Source organism: Hyperolius riggenbachi, chromosome 2, assembly GCF_040937935.1.
Source record: "Hyperolius riggenbachi isolate aHypRig1 chromosome 2, aHypRig1.pri, whole genome shotgun sequence".
Taxonomy (NCBI): domain Eukaryota; kingdom Metazoa; phylum Chordata; class Amphibia; order Anura; family Hyperoliidae; genus Hyperolius; species Hyperolius riggenbachi.
The window spans coordinates 360,282,919-360,302,425 of record NC_090647.1 but is presented as its reverse complement, the minus strand read 5'-3'; positions in this window follow the sequence as shown (position 1 = coordinate 360,302,425).

Here is a 19,507-nt window from a genome sequence, read left to right as displayed (position 1 = left end):
TTCTCCCTCTAGTCTGCCCCCCACTCCTGCAAACAAGGACCCGGGGCTTCCTTTCATGCTGCCGGCTGCCGCTGCTTTCTTCCTCCGCCGCCTTCCGTCTTCTCTCCATCTTCTCCCCGCCGCCTTCTTTCTCCGTCTTCAGTCTTCTCTGCATATTCTCCCAGCCGCCTTCCTTCTCCGCCTTCTGCCTTCTCTCTATCTTCTTCTCTTCCCGAGCAGTGCACTGCTCCGGCCGCCTAATTTAAAGTGGACCTGAACTCTTGAACAGGACTGAAGGAAAATCTTGCAAAATGCACCCTGTATGTATTTAGAGAGTTTAGAATGCCTAATTCTCCCTCATCTGTGACTAATCACCATTGTAATTTGATCTCTCCTGTGTCACCTGACTACTGTGGAATAACAGCTAATTTGAACGCACAGGATGTTAAATATGTCTGCTTCATTAAAGTGGATCTAAACTCTTGCACTGGGCAGAAGGAAAACATAGCAAAATGCACACTGTATGTATTTAGAGAGTTTAGCCTGCCTAATTCACCCTCATCTGTGACTAATCACCATTGTAATTTGATCTCTCCTGTGTCACCTGACTGCCACAGCAAAGCAGCCAATTTGAAGGCACAGGAAGTTAACAATATGTCTGCTCCCACGAAAGCAGGATGTAGACATACTGCAGATTTATTGCAGGATTTGTGTCAGCTGTAACTAAGATTTAAAAAGATTATTATGCTGTTGTGTATCTTTCAGAGCAGTGAGGAAGTTCCGAGTGCCATTCATGGTGCTAGACAGGACCCAGGATGTTCTGGGATTTGTGCGTTTTGGACTTTGGCCATTTTGCAAACTGGCCAGCCAATGTCAGAAATTCCCAGCATTTTGGACTTTGGCCGACGTCAAATTGGCCAGTTCTAGAAATGGCCGACAGGTTTTGGTCGATTTCTGGTTTTGGCCATAACATATATAAAAGATTCCTGTGTACACATCATACAGTATATACAGTCACAATCAGATATGACTTTAAAAATACGGGGTCTGCTTTATTGAAACAGCACAAGTAACTCTTTTTTGATTGGTTTATTTCATTTTTGTGGACTAAGCAGAGATATTACTGTATATAAACATTATTTATGACTATTATCTGAGAAATAGAAAATGTTATATTTTCTAACTTAATTACAATTTAAAATAATTAGGAGTCGGAGTTGGTGCATTTTTTCCCAAAAATTGCTCAGACTCAGACTCCACAGCCCTGGTCAATAAAGCTTTGTTTTCATATGTAAATGTATTTTTTTCCCAAATAGGGGTAAAAAACACATGCACTTCTATGCGCTAAAAAAGCGCACCTATTCACTTGCATTGATGTGCGCTTTACAGCTCAACGCACAGAAATACATGCAACACTACGTTTTTGTAGCGCAGCACATAGATGTGAACCAGGCACATTTAATTACATTGGAAAATCAAAACTTGCAGAACGCACAGGGCAATGTGCTGTGAAAAGCGCACAGAAATGGCCCTGATGTGAACGAGGCCTTACAGGCTGTTCAGGGGACCACAAGCAGAGGAGAATCTCTACTAGCTGTCTCTGTCTATTCTTCATAGCAAATCAATTAAAGAGAACTCGTAATGAAGAAAAGTGCTCCTGAGGGATACCTTGCTATTTATCCAACAGATTTTTGTTGAGCAACGAGTGGTCATTTCCACGATCTTACAACATGGGTACAGATGCACGATCACGCAAACGTTGCATAGCGTCGCGTGGTGATAACGACTGTCATGGCGGTTCAAATCCCAGATGACTCCCGTGCAAAGAACCATAATCACTTAAAGTCTTGTTCGTGCCCGTCATGTAACGTTGTGCATACCCACCAGCCAGAAGATGGATCGGGGAGTGCTGGTCATCAGGGAGACGTCACTGGATCCATCTTCCTACATCGCAAGGTGAATATGTAGCTTTATGAGTCTTCACCTTTATTCCTGTTCAGCACCAATCCAGCGCTGGCTCCCTTAAGCAGTAGCAGAGGGCAATATTTACCTTTGCAATCCAGCGCAGGCGTAGTACTATCTTCCCCCTCAGGCTCAGGTGGAAATAGCTGAGCCCAATCGGGTCCGCTCTACTGCGCAGGTGTCTCATGCCTACATAATAGAGTGTGCTTGGCTATTTCCGCTGAAGTTACTGTGCAGGCATTTCGCACCTGCGCCAAAAGAGCTGACTTGATTGGACTTGGCTATGTCGGCCAGAGTTTTTGCGCAGGCATGGCCAGTAGAGCAGACCCGATCATGCTTGGCTATTTGCACTGGAGCCTGAGTGGAAAGATGGTACTGCACCTGCACTGGATCCCAAAGGTAAATATTGACATGTGCTGCAGGCGTTAGTGTGCCTGTGTGCATCCGTTGACAAGCCTTACCTTGGAAGTCCTTTAAAGCCGGTTTTACACTAATATTTTTTGTGATGCTCCTGCCGCATCACAATGCAAAAATGTCAATCATGTTCCAACAGGGTCATATGCACAGTGCTGCCCCCTTTCAGTGACGTACTCCCTGCTGGGCAGGATGTACGTCACTGGGATTCTCGTCTGTTCGCACATGTGACGTACCTCACTCTGTTCTTTACATGACATGCATCGCCCACAGACTTGCATTACCCCAAGCTCCGTGCATTAAGCTTGGTGCTTGTAGTAACACACTGCAGCCCTAGCATTAGATCGGATACTTCCAATGGATTGCAATAAGTGTGAAAGTCTCCATAGACTTCCATCGGGTCTCCTCTACTACACAGGCGTCTTGTGCCTGCATAGTACAGTGGACCCGAATGGGCTCGGCTATTTCCGCTGGAGCCCGAGTGGGAAGATGGTACTGCACACCTGCGCTGGATCCCAAAGGTAAATATAACCATGTACATGCACTAGTGCACCTGTGTGCATCCGTTGTCAAGCTTGGCAGATTTACAGAGTTGCCAGCGCTGGATTGGGGCTACACAGGAGGACAGTGGAAGCTTCATTAGGAGAGGTTAAGAGACAAAAGAGAGCAGGGACTTTCTTATCCAATGGGACATTGGATAAGAAAGAAAAGAGAACATTGTATGTGAAAGTTGTAAAACAAATAGCATGGATGCTACTGGTTTCTAAAAGTTCACCTCCCTCGGCTGCCACTAAATGTGCTTTAAAAAAAATATGCTTTATGTTCTACCTATGAATTATTTATTGACGTTACAATATTTACTGCCTTTTATTAAATTCAGGCTTGTTCATATTTTTTATTTAAAGTTGTTTACCAAGATCTTTTCCTTGCAATGTAAAATCTTCACAATCAGCATGTAAGATCTGCTGGCCGCTCATGGCGGCGGAACGCCGAGACCCACGCTGAGGCGCAAGCCTCTGAGTCTCAGCCTGTCTCTGACCTCACTGGAGAGCATTGCGCTAAGCTCCCATTGGATAAGCGGCGGACTCGCTCTCAGTATGCGCTCTGCCGCTGTAATCATTAACCGCGTGTGCGCATAGCGTGTCAGCATCTCTGCTGACACGCTCTCTGTTGATTGGTTGCTTTGGATTCCTTTAGTCTCTGATTGGTTGTTGCTAGTATAAATGAAAGGTGAGCACCCTCTGTCATCACCCGTGATACTCTATGCTGGGCTTGTTGCTGAGATTGTGCTCACACTAAGTGCTTGTCTTGCTGCTGATTTGTGTCTGACTCTTGACTAAGCTTCTCCTAGATTGGATACCTGTTACCGACCCGGCTTGAACCTGACCACGATTCTGTATTGGATTACCTGTTAACAACCCGGCTTGAACCTGACCACACTTCTGTATTGGATTACCTGTTACCGACCCGGGTTGTTAACCTGCTGGGCGGTCTGGACGAGCTCAGCTCGTCCAGTACCGCCGGAGCCTGCCGCTCAGGCCCTGCTGGGCCGATTTGGCTCAAGTAAAAAGCAGCACACGCAGCCGGCACTTTGCCAGCCGCGTGTGCTGCCTGATCGCCGCCGCTCTGCGGCGATCCGCCGCGAGCAGCGGCGAAAGAGGGTCCCCCCAGCCGCCTGAGCCCAGCGTAGCCGGAACAAAAAGTTCCGGCCAGCGCTAAGGGCTGGATCGGAGGCGGCTGACGTCAGGACGTCGGCTGACGCCCATGACATCACTCCGCTCGTCGCTATGGCGACCAGGGAAGCAAAACAAGGAAGGCCGCTCATTGCGGCCTTCCTTGTTTATTCTGGGCGCCGGAGGCGATCGGAAGAACGCCTCCGGAGCGCCCTCTAGTGGGCTTTCATGCAGCCAACTTTCAGTTGGCTGCATGAAATAGTTTTTTTTTTATTAAAAAAAAACCCTCCCGCAGCCTCCCTGGCGATCTTATCAGAACGCCAGGCAGGTTAAAGGATTCGCATGAACACTGCCTGGACTGACTCTGGCTTGATTGACCACGCATCTGTCTAGTGAGATTTCTTGTTTCTCTGCCCCGACGACTGCACTTTTCCCTCATCAGAGGGATTCCCCAGGATGGCTGGATGCCTGTCAGCACGCTGTGGGTAGCGATCTTTGCTACCCACAGAATACTGAACTAGCATCCAGCCATCCTGAGAATCCCTGTGCAGCCGGCGGGGCAGAGAATGTGCGGGGCTGTGCAGGGATTCCCCTTCTGTGCCGGCGGGTGGCTGGTGCGGGGATCCCCTCTGTGCGGGGGGTGTCCCCTTCTGTGCTGGCTGGTAGTGGCCAGCGGGGATCCCCTCTGTGTGGGGGGGAGGTGGGTGTCCCCTTCTACGCAGGCTGTGGGTGGCCTGGTGTCCCTTCTGTGTGTGCAGGGGGGGGGGATGTATCCCCTTCTATGGGGGCTGGTCGGGGCCGGACGGGGGCACCCCCTTCTGGTCGGGGGGTGTCCCCTTCTATGCAGGCTGTGGGTGGCCTCTTCCCCTCATCCCTCCCTCCCGATCCCCCGTGCCAGTCAGAAGCTCTGCTCTACTCACCTGAGGGCTTTCTCCTGCGCTGGCCGCGATGGACACCTTCCTCCTCCATCGCCGAAGTCCCGGTCTGTGTAATTACAGTACACGGCTTGGTGACGTCACCAAGCCTCGTAACTGTAATTACAGAGAACACGAGGCTTTGCGATGGAGGAGGAAGTGCACCGCTTCCGCTGCAGGAGAAAGCCCTCAGGTGAGTAGATCAGGGCTTCTGACTGGGGGGGACACGGGATAGGGGGGGCACGGGGGATCGGGAGGGAGGGATGGGGGGGAAGAGGAGGGAGAGGCCACCCACAGCCTGCATAGAAGGGGACACCCACCTCCCCCCCCCCCCCCGCACAGAAATGGGTGTCCCCGTCTGGCCACGACTAGCCCCCATGGAAGGGGATTCCCACCCACCCCCCACACACACAGAAGGGACACCCGACCACCAGGCCACCCACAGCCTGCGTAGAAGGGGACACCCACCTCCCCCACACACAGAGGGGATCCCCGCCGGCCACTACCAGACAGCACAGAAAGGGACACCCCCCACAGAAGGGACACCCGGCCACAGTCAGGGCGGATCGGGGGCAATGGGGGGGTGCAGAGGCACCCGCACACCTGACTCCCTATACATCTGACTCCCTAGACCTGGCTGCACATCTGGCTCCCTATATACCTAGCAAAACATCTGGCTCCCTATTCCTGGCTAATACTTCTGACTAACTATACCTGGCTGCACATCTGGCTAACTATACCTGGCTGCACATCTGGCTAACTATACCTGGCTGCACATCTGGCTAACTATACCTGGCTGCACATCTGGCTATATATCTGGATCTTATACTCACCATTGGATGCCTTAGTAGATTTTGAGGAGTGTTTAGTGTCGCTTTCTTGTTGAAAGATCCAGCCCCAGTGCAGCTTCAGCTTTGTCACTGATTCTTGGACATTGGTCTCCAGAATCTGCTGATACTGAGTGGAATCCATGCATCCCTCAACTTTGACAAGATTCCCACTCCCTGCACTGGCCACACAGCCCCACAGCATGATGGAACCACCATCATATTTTACTGTAGGTAGCAGGTGTTTTTCTTGGAATGTTGTGTTCTTTTTCCTCCATGCATAACACCCAAATAACTCAATTTTAGTTTCATCAGAAGGGCGGAGCGTGACATGGCCGCGTGAGGCAGCTTGCCTTCTGAGCTCCCGACCACATGGCAATATCTTTAGAGTGGAAACCCTAAAATTCACCACGAAAAGTGGCACATATGGTATGACAGGCAGAGGAAGACGGAAGACTACCAGAAAAAGTGAGGTTGCGGGATTGAAAGATAGTCTAGAGAACTTTTTTACCCCATGGGCGGCAAGGAACACCTCGTCCAAGATGGCCGCCGCTTCAGCATCCGGGACTCCCGCTCCTGCATCCTCGCAGTCTAACATGCCGGAGCCTCCTTCTGCACTAGAAGAAATATGGGCTTTTCTGAGGGGAATGCCCACCAAGCTTGATCTGCACCATCAGACGGAACATATTCTCAGCTCCACGAAGTCGGAGATCGCCACCGTAAGATCAGATATAGCAGCAGAGGGTCACAGTGCTGGAGGCCGAGGTAGAGACCCTAAAGACGGAGGTCGCCAGCCTAAAGCAGAAGAGTGACAGACAACTGACTCTCAACACCTTCATGAGATCCCAAATAGAAGACCTACAAAATAGAAGCCGTCGGAACAACATTAGAGTAAGGGGGCTACCCGAGGCCACAAGAATGGAGGACCTGCAACCCACCCTACGTGCAATCTTTAACTGATTACTTAACAGGGCTGTTGATCATCCACTCAAATTTGATCGAGCACATAGGGCTCTCCGCCCTATGCCAAAAGGCACCGAACCACCAAGAGACATTATATGCCGGATTCACGATATTGATGTCAAGGAAGCTATCATGGGGGCAGCTCGTGAATCTGGGATGGTTGACTTTTATGGCGCATCTATTTTATTATATCAGGATCTAACTCCCTCCACTCTCGGCCAGAGACGAGCACTTAAACCAGTTATAACCGCTCTACTTCAGGCGGGGGCAACTTACAAATGGGGCTTCCCCTTCCATTTGCTGGCGACCAAAAATGGCACCTCTTTCGCCCTGAGACACCCAAAAGATCTTCCTTACTTCTTCAAGACCATGGATATACCGTCAGTAGCGACCCCGGAGTGGGACCCGGACAGCATCGACTTTGCCAAGCCTCAAAAACAGAAGCGTCAGAGAAACGCACGGGAGTGAAATTTATGTGACTTAACTTTGGATCTTACTCATCGTGCAGGCTTTTCTGTGTCCACGCACTAGTGTTATGGCATCTCGGAAAATGGGGAACTGTGATCCCACCTACTTACTGATGGACCCCCTCTACAATATGATGCCTTATTGAATTAATCCCCCCTCCCTGGACTGAGATCCACACGTCGAGGTAATATGTTTTATGCTTTTTGTACACCCGGAGTTGTCCTTCCCCTCTCCTCTCCCTCTAGCATGCTGATCGGATCCCCGGATACCCCTGGATTGCATATAGACTCCTATTAGCTGAATGAGCTTACCCTTGTATCCAGTAGGAATAATGGATCCCTCAGGGAAATACTCATGCAAACTTTATACTCTTCGTGATCTAACCTCAGTAGATATCATCCATAGCTGACATTTTCTAAGCTAACTCCTTTACAGCTATTCACTTAATCAGGCTGTGCTATAATCAATGTACTGTTCCTCTCTATGCAGATATGTTTGCTAAGGCTATGCGGATGATCAGGATATGGGGGTTTTGTTCATAGGGGACCGGGGGTGTGAGCTCTGGTGCGGGAGGTGGGGGAGGGAGCTTTAGACAACTGCGCCCATAAGGGTATTCGGGACATATACCATCTACCACAGATATGTATTAATGTGCACTAATATTGGGGTATCTGGTGCCATTAGTACTTTTCATTTTCCCCTTCACATAAAAATACCTCTGTGTCGGATAAGCTATAGAGCAGGCAAGCTGAAGGGAGGCGGGGCAGATGGGGTCCAAATCTCTCAGATGGTGGGTAGATACGCCCCGACAGACTAGTTGTAGATCTGATGGGTAAAAGAGGGGATAGAGGTGTGTATGTGGGCATGTTTTTGTATAGTATATGTATGCCTGTACACGCAATTACGATTCAGAATTTACTTATGGGCCCACTTTATCGCTTATAATATAGGGAGGTTGCATATCCCCGAGATTATAGCCATAACACTCTCTATCTAACGCAATACGTTGATAATAGATTTGTTATATTATCTTTACGCATGGGGTTACTACAATTAAGTTATTTTAATAGAAGTTTCCACTAGATATGTTTCTACGACTGCCGTGTGGGGGGAGGGATGGACGCTGGCTATGCGGGCTGTTGGATTCGTCTCCTTCCTCAGGCTGGTCAGGCATATGATGTTGCTCTCCTCCAGTAGAAAGGAGAGTCCTGACCTTCTTTGGGTGATATGGTGGGGGAGCTTTTTTCTCCCCCTACTATACAACAGGGAGCATAGACTTCTACCTTCTTTTATTTGTTTGTACTGTCTGTCCTGTTTTCTCTTTACTCTCTTTCCTCTTTCTGTTGGGTGCTGGATGGGGTGGGTGACGCGGAGACTGCCATTAATTGGAAAAACTCATCCAGAAGATGGCATTACTTAAGGTACAGACATTTAACGCCAGGGGACTAAACATACCTGAGAAGAGGTCCGCACTACAAAATGAATTACAACGCTCTAAGGTACAGGTAGCATTCATTCAAGAGACACACTTTAAGGGGAGTGAACATCCTAAATTGACTAATATACAGTTCCCCCAGGCTTTTTATAGTTCCTCACCGGATACTAAGACTAAAGGTGTGGCCATATTGTTCTCCAAACACATTAACATAACACAGGCCCAGAGTTTCAGGGATAGGGAAGGGCGATTTGTGCTGGTCAAATGGATCATCCATAATAGGTCATACACATTTGGTACATATTACGCCCCTAACACTGGACAGCAAACCTTCTTGACTAACTTCCTAGAGGAGTTAGATGCTTTCTCAGAGGGCAGCTTGATTATAAGGGGTGATCTGAATTTAGTATTAGATCCAACTATGGATACCTCCTCCGGTAGATCAACAGTGCCACATAGGGTGATCCGACGCTGTGCGCTTGCTATTCAGTCCCGACAGCTGGTGGATTTATGGCGCCTCGCTCATCCATCGGATAGGAAATACACATTTTTCTCGCACCCTCATAAGACTTACACGCGTATCGACTACATATTTGCATCACATAATCTACTACAGACGGTGTCAGATACTCGGATATTGGAGGGTACTATTTTAGATCACTCCCCGGTCACAGCATCGTTTACGATCCTGGAGAGGAAATTGGGTCCTTTCTCCTGGAGACTCAATGCATCCCTGTTGAAAAATAGGGAAATAGAAGCAAGAGTCAGCAAAGCACTGGAGCGTTACTTTGCAACAAACGTGACTAATGATGTGTCGCCCATGACAGTATGGGCGGCACACAAATGTGTCATGAGGGAGATATTTATACAAGAGGGTAGCAGACTTAAAAAAGAAAGAACGGAGATGATCGAAAAATCCCTCCAGGAAATACATCGATTAGAACTAATACATAGGAGCTCCCTTTCTGATGCTGACTTGAGGGCTCTGACGACAGAAAGGGACAAGCTAAAATCCCTTCTATTTTATAAAGCACGGTAAGCAGCAACGCGCTGTAAGCAATATTATTATGAACATGGCAATAAATGCGGCCGTTTGTTAGCCAGAGCCCTTAGGGAGCAGCAGACGAGGAACTATGTACCATTTATCAATGATCTTACCTCTCGGAAACATCATAGATCCTCCTCGAGACATACCTTGAGACATCTGGGATGCCTAAACTATCCGAGGATGACATTAAAGAATTAGAAGGACCCCTCACCCTTGAGGAGCTCAAAGTGGCTTTAGCACAGACACCCACAGGAAAGGCACCGGGACCGGACAGTCTCCCACGCAACTATTATATGCAATATTTTGATATTCTTCATCCCCACTTGCTTTGCGCCCTTAACTCGATCGCGGATGATGACTGCCCCTTGTCTTTCCCGGATGATATGATGAGCTCCCACATTTCGGTCATACACAAGCAGGGTAAAGATCCGGCAGTATGCACTAGCTACCGCCCTATATCCTTACTAAATCTGGATTTGAAGCTATATGCCAAAGTACTCGCTATAGATTGTCCCCATATATGACTCAATTGGTCCACTTTGACCAAGTGAGTTTTATACCGATGCGCGAGGCACGAGACAATACGATACGCACACTTAATATGGTGCACTGGGCACGATCGAGGGCCTTACCTATGATGCTACTATCCACAGACGCGGAGAAGGCCTTCGATCGTGTCCATTGGGATTTCATAGGGGGTACTCTGCAGCACATTGGACTGGCACGTAATATGCTTCTTCGCATAATGGCTCTGTATACATCTCCGTGCGCACAGGTAAAAGTTAATGGGGAACTGTCAGCTTCCCTTAAAATATCTAATGGCACCCGACAGGGTTGCCCCCTTTCGCCCCTAATTTTTGCACTAACTTTGGAGCCACTTTTACGCACCATTCGCGCAAATCCCAACATTGAGGGACTTCAGCTTCCGTCCGGGGAACACAAGGTTGCCGCATACGCGGACGATTTGCTCTTTTATATAACCCATCCCCACATTTCCTTACCAAACCTACTCGGAGAATTCAAAACCTTTGGACATCTGACTAATTTTAAAGTGAATTATGATAAATCTGAAGCCCTCAATATCACGTTAGATCCCTCGGTCAAATCTATGATTGAGACTAACTTCCCTTTTCGATGGTCCTCACGAGCGCTATCATACCTGGGAACCAAAATCCCTACCAAGTTAACAGATGTCTTCTCACTAAATTACGCCTCGTTATTATCCAGAGCCAAAACTGATCTACAGAGATGGGATGTACCAAGATTCTCTTGGTTTGGAAGAATAAACATCATCAAGATGAATCTTCTCCCCCGCTTTCTGTACATTTTTCAGACTCTCCCGGTCTCGGTGCCTATATCCTTTTTCAAAGAATCTCGTAGGTGCTTTGCCAAATTTATATGGAAGGGTAAACCCCCGAGGATCCGATACGCTGTCTCAACCCAGACTAAGACAGATGGAGGACTGGCAGTCCCCAATCTGCAATTATATCATTCGGCGGCAATGCTTATCATTATTGTGGACTTAAGTAGACATGAACAGAATAAACAGTGGGGTAGAGTGGAGAAAGATATGGCCACCCCACACATAGCACAACTACCGTGGATCAGTCATAAGTCTACCCATATGGATAACCATCAGCCCTTGGTGGAAAATACATTAAAGACGTTTCATAAGTTACGTAGACACACGACAATAAGCCCCTGGCCCTCTCCTTTAGTACCGCTGCTGGACAACCCTCACTTCCCCCAGGGCACACATCGCTTAGGATATAAACACTGGAAGGTGGGGAAGATCATAAGAGCATCCCACTTATTCGAAAACAATGACTGGCGGAGTATACAATCTCTAAGGGCCGCCCTAAAATTACCTAAAGCTGATATATGGTCTTATATGCAATTCAAACATTTCCTGCTCAGCCTCAGTGATAAAGCTAAGCTTACTCGACCTCTCACTCCTTTTGAATTATTTTTTTTTTTAACAGGTAAGTTTTTTATTGATTTTTGTTCAAAACATCAGTACAACATAACTTTTGTTACAACTATCCAACATATAACCCAACAGTAGGTTATAGTAGGTCCAGATCCCCAAGGGATATAGGGGAGAAGTAAGGAAAAAGAAGGTGAGAGAAATAGAAGAAACAAGAGAAGAAAAGAGAAAGAGAGATATTGGTCTCTGTTATTTATAATACATTATTCAACAGGACATAATAGTAGTAACAGAGTTCAATTAATGATGTGTCACATGTATCTGTACCCAGTATCGGATACCAAAAGTGTCTTTTTAAGAGCATTACAGTCAACATGAGGAGATTAGTAATTTAGCACGCTAGTTATATGGAGGGGTTTCCCATTCCCGTGGGGGGACACATATAACGTGTTTATGTTCAATTGTGAGCATAATCATTCAAATGTCTACCTGTAAACTTCTGCAGTGTTTATCGCACCATCTGGACCATATGTTGTCGAACTTGTTAGGGCAGTTTCTGCTTTTGTATGTCATTTTGCATAGAGGTAGCATATGGTTAACGGTAGAGATCCATTCAGTCTTAGAGGGCGTGACTGGCTGATTCCAGTGTATCAGAATTATTTTTCTAGCTATGTGGCAAAGTGTAAAGATCATGGCTTGCTTATATTTATTATATGCATTTTTTGCAAAGATTCCCAGCGTTGCCATTTTTATGTCAAGTTTAAACGGAGAATCCAGGACCCTCCTGATGGTTTTTTCTACCTGCACCCAAAATCTTTCTATTTCTGGGCATGTCCAGAACATATGTAGGTAAGTTCCTACCTGTGTACCACATCTGGTGCATATATTGGAATGGGTGTGGTTAATTTCGTGTAGCCTACTCGGGGTGAAGTATACTCTATGGAGATACTTTAAGTGTAGCAATCTATCCCTGGATGAGATCAAGGTCCCATTTCCCCTGCCCACCACGTCCTCCCACTCCTCATCGTCTATCTCCCCAATATCTCTTGCCCATTGTATGTGGAGTTTATCAGTATTGTGACCCATTTGGACTAGCAGGTCCATATATATAGCTGATAGGGGCTTTGCAAGGTTCTCTTGTATAAGGAGAGACTCCAGTGGGTCGGATTCCAGCTGTATGCCTTCTCTACTAAACTGAGCTGTAAACGCATGGGAGAGCTGTATGTATCTAAAATACATGTGTTGGGGGACATTGTAAAGTTGCCTGAGCTCCAGAAAGGGTAGTAAGGTTCCTGTTCTGGAAATATCCTTCAATATTTTAACCCCATGTTGTGCCCATAATGCTGGGTCTGGTATAGTGGAGAAATGAGGGATATTAGGGTTGCCCCAGAGAGGGGTATATGGAGACCACTTTAAGGGTGTAGCAAATTTTTTCTGGATATATTGCCATGCACGGATCGTGGTCTTCATGACTATGGTGATATTTGGGGATGAGTTTGGGCCTCTAAAGGGGAGGTTCAGAAGGGCTTCATACGATCCCATAATTGCCGCTTCCACTACTATTGCAGGGTTAAGTTCATTTCGCGAAAACCACCACCGCACTGTAACTAACAGTGCTGCCAGGAAATAATAAAAGAAGTTGGGCATGGATAGTCCACCTTCTGAGGTCGGAAGCATCAATGTCTTCAAGGCTATTCGGGGCAATTTGTTGGACCATATGAAGGGGATTAATATTTTATTTATTTCAGTAAAATATTTTTTGGGGATCCAGACTGGAGAATTACGGAATATATAGGTAAATTTAGGTAGTAGCATCATTTTGATCGCGTTGACTCTACCAATTAATGTTAAGGGTAGACCTTGCCAGGTGTTGCATTTATCTTTAATCTTTTGTATGATAGGAAGAAAATTGTTTACTAGGAATGACTTAGTATCTTTCTGTATCACTATTCCTAGGTATGTAAATTTATTTACCCATTGTAGGCCCGAACTAATAATATTCCCCCCAGGGGCATTGTTGTCTAAAGGAAAGACTTAGTTTTATTTATTTTTAATCCTGACCATCGGCTAAAGTGGTCCATTATGTTAAAAGCTGCGGAGAGAGAAGGCCCTGAGTCTGCAAGGTATAATAATATGTCGTCGGCATATAATGAGATTTTTTCTTCTAGCCTTCCCAATTTTAACCCCTTAAATCCGGATGAGCTTCGAAGCAGTATGGCCAGTGGCTCAATAGCTATAGCAAACAGACTCGGCGAGAAGGGACACCCTTGCCTAGTACCCCGTAAAAGCGGAAAGGGTTGTGACGTTTTGTTGTTAATACGTAGTCTGGCTGTGGGGGTTTTGTATAGTAGTTGCACCATTTTTATGAAGTTGTTACCTATGCCAAACTTGCCCATCACTTTCCATAGGTATCCCCACTCCACCGAGTCGAAGGCTTTCTCATTATCTAATGAGGTCAGAACCCTGTCCCCTGCATTGTCATGACTGGTGACTAGATTAGTGTGTAATCTCCTGAGGTTAATGTCAGTTCCTTTTCCTGGCATGAATCCTGTTTGGTCTTGGTGGATTATAGTCAGAATATATTTATTAAGTCTGGTAGCTAGAACTTTCGCTATTATTTTTGCATCAACATTGATTAATGAAATAGGTCTATAAGAGGTACACAGGGCAGGGTCTTTGCCTGGCTTTAGAATTAATGTGATTAATGCCTCCGACCAAGAAGCGGGGGGTGTATCACTATCGAACGCCGCCTTCTGAGTAGCTAGTAGTTTGGGAGCAAGCATAAGGTGGTAGTGTTTATAATATTCTGATGGGTATCCGTCTGGGCCTGGGGACTTTCCACATTGCATGTCTGAGATAGCGTCTGTAATCTCATCCAGGGTAAGAGGTGCGTCAAGAGCTTTTGTTTGTTCCTCATTAAGAGTAGGAAATGTAATGTTATGTAAAAATGTGTCTAATTGTGAGGGGGAGTAGTCTGCTTTAGATGAGTATAGGTTTGTATAGTATTGCAGAAAGATCTGTTCGATACCACATTGATCCTCATGTAGACAGCCATCCTCAGACCTGATACCGGGGATTGCAGTGTTTGACCTTGTATCCCTGAGGAGCCAGGCCAACAATTTATCGTTTTTATCTCCTTTAGCGAATATAGTTTGAGATTTGGCTAGTAGAGCCCGCCTGCAGCAGTCCACTCGCAAAAGCTCCAGCCTATTGAGTAGTGCTTGCCAATCCTTGTAGGCTTGGGCAGTTTTAGTGGTAGTGTATGTGGTTTCAGCTTGAGTGGCCTGCTGCTCAGCGTTCTCCAGTATGATATTTGCTTGTCTTCGAGCATTAGAGATTACAGCTATATAATACCCCCTGATACATGCTTTTTGTGCATCCCAAATCACGTCTGAGGAGGCCGTCCTCTCATTGTCTGTCCAGTAATTTTGTAGCACCTTGGTAACTGCGGTATCAACTGTTGGTTCTATGATCCAGAACCTGGACAATCTCCAAGATCTGGATGTTAGTACTTCTCGAATAGCGATTGTAATTAACATTGGGGCGTGGTCTGATATACCACTGGGTAGTATATCTACTTTATTTATCATAGGTAGTATATCATTTGATGTATATATAAGATCTATACGGGAAAGAGTCCTATGCGTAGCGGAGGAGCAGGTGTATTTTAATTCATTTGGGTATTTCCATCTCCAGGTGTCTACTAGTGCGTGTGTGTCCGCCCAGTCACTTAGGTTGAATCGTTCTGGCCCAGTGGCTTTGAGTCTATCTTTAGTAGGATTTGGCGCTAGATTAAAGTCTCCTGCCCATATAATTTTTGCCGGTGGGAACTGTGAGATTAAAGCAATTAGTTCGTTAAGGAGTTCAGTATTTCCAGCGGGAGGAAGGTATAGGCCTATGATAATAAACTGTATACCAAAAATAGTCGCTTGGACCAGTGTATATCTACCGAATTGATCTAGCTTGACCTGTTGTATCACAGTGTGCAGGGATTTATGAAATAGTATACTAACTCCCCTTGAGTGGGTGGAATACGTTGAGTGAAAATAGTGTCCAACCCATGGTTTTTTTAAGGCCATGATTGTTCTACCAATAAGGTGAGTTTCCTGGAGAATACAAATATGAGGGTGGTATTTTTTAAGAAAATCAAAGACCAGGGACCGTTTAAATTTGGAGTTAAGACCCCGAACGTTCCATGAAACGCAGGTCAAACTAGACGGTACATCAGTTCGTTGTGTTGCAGCCATCATAAATATAACAAGAGCATACATGTACATATGACATCCATTTGAGGTAAAAGAGTCCAAGATAGGACTGAGAAAGAAAGAAAGATGAAAAAAGGAGCAGCATTCCTGTCCCTAGGAACCTTAATTACTTATGGCCTACTATCCCTATCCCCAACACCCACCCTGCTACGTCTACTAACTGGTATTGTAGCTTAGTCCCTAAACTTCTCGACCTTCCCTTAGCTAACTGCCAAGTAGAAGGGTCTTAACTATTAAACTAGTGTGTAGTATGTATACACACCTGTAAGTGGGAGCGGTCCAATGGGCTGAGGAGGTCCACTGCCCAGCAGCACCCAGCTATTGCTAGGAGGTATAAATCTTAGCTATGTTTCCCCCCCCCCCTCCCCCCTTATTAGATTAGGAGCTCATTAACAGTTGGGATACACTTCTGAATCCGGAGAGTAGATGATATGTATATACGATGAGTTAAAGAGTTAGAAGCAGTAGTATTAATGCATTTCATATATTTAAACAAGTATGTAGAATAAGGGGTGCCCATTATGTATAGAATAACATAATCTACTATAGGAGCAATCATATGTGTAAGTTTATAAACCTTGTAATATGGAATGCATCAGAGACTCAAGGGGATCTAGCTACCCTTCATGTTTCAACATCACTCTTCTATGTATTATTTTGCAGTCTTATAGCACCATCTAGTGGTGAAGAGTAGGTTGACTCAATATATCAGGATGAATTATCAGTCTATAAGGTATATTGCCGGTCTCTCCTGAGTGCTTATAGTGGAGCAGAGAATAATAATTAAGGTTATAAGCTTTTCTATCTAGATTTTCTCCTTCCCCTCAAGGGTAATAAAATGTATGCTTGCAGTTGCAGTACTATCGTAATGTAAGCCCCAGAAATATTAGTAGTAAGGTATTCAGCATATTTAGGGAATCTGTAGCAATAGACAGCTGTATCACCATACTCAGTATCATCCACCATAGGGGTAATCATATTCAGTCTAACTATAAACATTTTAACATAAAACAGTATATTTATAATCTAGCTCTAGCTAAGGTTATGTTACGTTCTGAACTCTGTTGAGTCTTCAGTTATGGTATATCAGCCCTCGTTGGTGTCTTAAGCATAGTAGTTATAGCCTGTAATAGGCAGATGATGTGAAGCTGTATGCCAGTCCCCTGCGCGTTCACATATATATTGAATTTTAATCTATAAACAAGAGGTTAAAGGTTCAATCAATAGGAGCCGAATATGAGTATCTGAAAGAGGATATCAGAGACTAATGTAGTTGGGCTGCCATTACTATACACTCCTAGCATATGTGAATTGCAGCTGGAGACAACCAGGGTGGAAATTTCGAAAAAACATATATATAGAAATAGAGCAGATCCGGCAGTCAGAATAACATGTCTAGCACTGCATAACAATATAGGGGAAAACAGCATAAGAACTTGTAGTGATACAGGGAACATGGAAGTCTTCCGAGTAGGTTCCACTTCTTGTTTTACAGAAGTCTCCCAGCTTTGCGATATATTCCGGTCACATAACAGGGTATGACCGTGTGTTTTAGTTGCAGTACATTTTTATGTCTACGTGGGGGTACAGAGAATAATCTTCATGGCTGAGGTTCCAGAGGGGTGCAGGGATGGGTTTCTGCATTTATTAGTAGCAAGAGTTCCGTAGATCCTAGGTGCACATTGATAGAGGCCAATAGTCAGGCTGCTGTATAGTTGGCTCGCATCCAAGGGTGGGAATATGAGAGCGGGAAGCCTGGGCAGCAAGAACAGTAACAACAATAACAGCCCGCCCATAAGAAATCTACCGCCATCTTGGAGTTTAGCTAAGTGTGCAGCCTCTACCCTCGATCTGTACCCAATGTCTTAAATAAAGCACCGTTAAAGTCCCTGGCCTGTCCACTTCAGTATACAGGTTTAGATAGCCCCAAGTAGTAACATAGGCAACTCAGAGAGGAGTCATAGACAGTAGTAAAGTACTCACTCATTTGGCTGGTAGGGTGTCGAGCCATTTAAAGATATCCGCAGGTTTGTCAAAAAACTGGACGGTTTCCCCGTCTTCCACCCGGAGCTTAGCGGGGAATTGCATGGAATAGGTGATGCCCTTTTCCCTCAGCTTGTTTTTAGCATGCTGGAAGGATTGCCTCTGACGCTGGGTCTCTATGGTGTAGTCCGGGAAGATCATAATCTTGGAGTTGCTGTGGCGTAGTTCCCCTGCTTTTCTTGCTGCCGTTAGTATGGCGTCGCGATCTCTGAAGTTGAGCAGCTTCAGGATGATGGGGCGAGGAAGTGAACCGGGGGGTCCCTTTCGTGCTGGTACTCGATGGGCGCGCTCAATTACAAAGTGGTTGGAGAATGTGTCCCCTGGGAGCAGCTCCCGGAAAAGATCCTCCATGAAGGTGGCTGTGTCGTTCCCCTCGGTTCCCTCTGGCAGCCCTATAATGCGGAGGTTGTTCCGGCGGTTACGGTTCTCCGCATCCACCGATTTCTCCTCCAGGTGGGTAAGGCGGAGTTGCATACCGGGGATTGCCACTCTATGTGCCTGAGCAGTATCCTCAAGGTCTGATGTACGCCGTTCCACCTCCTTCGTTCTGTCCCTCAGTTTTCCCATGTCGTCTCTGAGTAGGCTGAGGCTAGTGTCTAGGTGGTCGATTTTCACCGTCAGGGTGGTTTGGCAGGTACGGATTGCCTCTAGAAGTTCAGCAGACGATGGCAGATCTCCTCCCCCCTCCACGCTTTCCTCCTGGCTGCCTCCATCTTTGTGTTGCTTCCCTCGGTGAGCCGGTTTCTGCTGCAGTGGCGTTGAGTGCGGTTGGTCAGCTAGGTCTCCGCTATCCTCCTTTTCTTTATTACTTTTATTTGCTTTTGGTGGCATCTCGGGGTATGGGGAGGCTCTATGTAGAGTTCTAGGTGTTCTCTCCGGGCCGGCACAGGAATCCCACGTGGAGACCGACGGAAGGTTGTCCAGCTGGGTTGCCTCCCGTGGGGGCATGCACGACGACTCCAGGTTGGTCTCCTCTACTGCGGGGGTCGTTGGGAGTATTCGTGTCGGAGTAGAATTGCTCCAGGACCCGTTGAATATCTACACGGGAGATGCTGGGCAGCGGAGCTCTGTGGAAAGCGTCCGTTCAGTCAGCCATCTTGGCCACGCCCCCCCTTTTGAATTATTATGTGTTGGGGAAGGCCATATAACCCGAACCATCTCCCAGGTATATGCACTACTGATATCTGACCCCGATTCTGCGAATGGGTTTCGATCACGATAGGAGGCCGATGTTGGGCGCTCATTCACCGATGCACAATGGCAAAAAATCGTTATACTAGCTCACAAAACCTCGACTTCGGCTCGAATCAGAATCAGGATTCAAGTTCTTGACGCAATGGTACTACACCCCTGCTAGACTTGCCAAAATGTTCCCGGGTTCAGCTGATACATGTTGGAGGTGCCAGACACATAGAGGCACTTTTTTGCATATTTTCTGGGAGTGTCCCCTGTTGTCCCCATATTGGAACACTGTCAAGACACTTATATCCGAGATTACGGGGGTGACCGCCACGGACGACCCAACATACTATTTACTCCACAACACACCACGACGCCTAGGGAAATATAAAAATCCCTTTCAAAGCACC